Below are 2,523 nucleotides of genomic sequence, written 5' to 3' on the forward strand. Positions count from 1 at the left end.
CGCCGCGCCCCGCCACAAGGCCACGCCCCGAGGCGGAGTCCCCCCCAACCACGCCCCCTGGCGCTCTCAGGGTGCCTTGGAGTCCGGACCTTGGGAGGCTGCAGTCCACCTCTCGCTGGTTGATGCTCTGGGGCACCGGCTCTGCTCATGCTTGCTGAATGGGGTGAAAGGCTCATTGTTCATCGTCTTTAGATTTGGCTTCATTTCTGCCGTGTGCAAGAAGTACATCTTAGAGGTGGTGGTGCAGACAAGTGATCTGCGGCACTCGAAGTGGGTTGGGTGCAGGAGTTCAAGGTCTTCCTCAGGTACAGAGTTCTGGGCCATACAAGATCTCATCTCATAACAACACCCACTACACACAAAAATACTCATCTTGGGGTACTGGTGATCTGGGCCCTACGGGGGAACTTGTGGGGGCAAGTCCAAGAAGGCTAATGAAAACTGAACACTAATTCCCTCAAAAGGAAAACAAATCAAAGCGGGACGTGGTGACTCTCGCCCTTGATCCCACAGCCCAGTACTCCAGAGTCGGAGGCAGACGGTTCTCTGCGATTCAAATGCAGTCTGATCTACATAGCAAGTTCCAAGTCAGCCAGGGTTGCATATGAGACCCTGTCTCAAAGGGACAAGGGAAATCTCTCATGACTCCTGGCAGCCATGGCCCACAGCTGTGGCATTCATGAGTTCTTGCTGAGGGCTTCTCACCCTGGCTTTGGCAGGGCGGAATGAGGTGGAAAGAAGGGTGTTTTTGTTTTTCCGTGCCTTTCCTAGGGCTCTATTGATGAAAGTGTAAAACGCACTGTAACCAACTGTGTGTTTCCCTAACACTCCCCACCCACCTTTTCATTACTTTGAATAAATACAGGATAGACGAAGTGTGTCAGGAAAAAAGGACTAATGGAAAACAAGCAAACCCAACTGGGCTTGTTAACGCAAGCCTGTGATCCCAGCATTCAGTAGAGGCAGGAGGATCCGTTCAGAGCCAGCCTAGGTTATGCCACGAGTTTTGGTCCAGCCTGAGCTACTTGAGACCCTGTCTCTAAAGAACAGAAAGGAAGTGGGCTCCCCAACCTGGATAGTGGTTCACACCTATAATCCCCGCTATTTGGAAAGCCGAGGAGGTCTTGAGGCCAGTTCAAGGCGATCTGAGCAGTCTCCCGGCTCACGCAACAAAATGGGGTTCCAACTTCGGCTAGATGCTAGACTGGGAAGGAATCTCAAGCACACTTGTGTGAGAGCAAGTGCGCTCCCACTGAGTTACTTCCTCCAGGCCAGAGTGTTATTTTACCTGGAAGAAACAGTTTGGTCACCACTTGTGAGCTCCAGCTGTGACAGGAAGATCTCTCAGCAACAGGGAGAACTCGATTCTATAGCAAGTCACTGGTGGGTTTTGTTTTGTTTTGTTTTGTTGAAACAGGGTTTCTCCATGTAACAATCCTGGCTATTCTGGAACTTGCTCTGTGGACCAGGCTGGCCTCCAATTCACAGAGATCTGCCTGCCTGCCTCAGCCTCCTGAGTGCTGGGATTAAAGGCGTGCGCCACCGCCCGGCACAGCACTGGTTTTAAGAAGCATGTGTCTCCTCTTAGTTGATGGGATAAGCCCAACCATATAATGCAGAAGGGTTGGTGTCTAGGCTCCCGGCTTTTCACTCCTACAGGATGTGCAGCTGAAGTATACCAGCCTTATTTTACTCTAAGACACCCCCCACCCTGCGCCCCCCACCCTGCATGCGCACACATGCGCGCATGCACACACACACACACATGCACACGCACACACCGGCGTCCATCACTCCACCACATCCTCTTCAGTTTTTAGTAACAAGGTTTCACTCAACAGCCCAGGATGGCTTTGAACTTGTATTGATCCCTTCCAGAGCTGGGACTACAGATGTAAACTACTACACCCTGCTTCCAAACACAGGTTTGTTTCTTTTATTTTATGAGTGTTTTGTTTTCATGTATGTGTGTGCACCACATGCAATCCTGGTGCCCACGAAGGCCAGGAGAGGGTGCTGGATCTCCTGGAACTGGAGTTAAGGATGGCTGGCAGCAACCATGTGGGTTCTGGGAACCAAAGCCTGGGCCTCTGCAAGAGCAGCAGCTGCTCTTAACTAATGAGGCATCATCTCTCTAGTTCCCTAGGCTCGTTTATTTTTAGTCCAATATAATTCTAGCATCCAGGAGACGAAGGTCCAAAGTTGAAGGCCAGCTGTCTCAAAAAACAAAGAAACAAAATATATAAACTGTATCTTAAAAAGTTTTCCCAAGACATGGCTGAAGTGATATTTTATTTGTATTTTAATAAAGCTTGCCTGAAGATTAGAGTAAAACATCTGCATTTTTCATTCTTAACAGACCAGACAGTGGTGACACACCTTTAATTCCATTAGCCACACTAGTTTGTCATAGAAACCGGATGGTAGTGGTGCACGCCTTTAATCCCAGCCCTAGAGAGGAGTGTAAAACGGGAGAATGCTCTCACACAGTCTCATTCTGAGATTCCTGGAGGCAGGATTGGC

This window comes from Alexandromys fortis, unplaced genomic scaffold, assembly GCF_014885135.2.
Source record: "Alexandromys fortis isolate MF-2015 unplaced genomic scaffold, M_Fortis_MF-2015_v1.1 scaffold_39, whole genome shotgun sequence".
NCBI classification, from domain to species: Eukaryota; Metazoa; Chordata; class Mammalia; order Rodentia; family Cricetidae; genus Alexandromys; species Alexandromys fortis.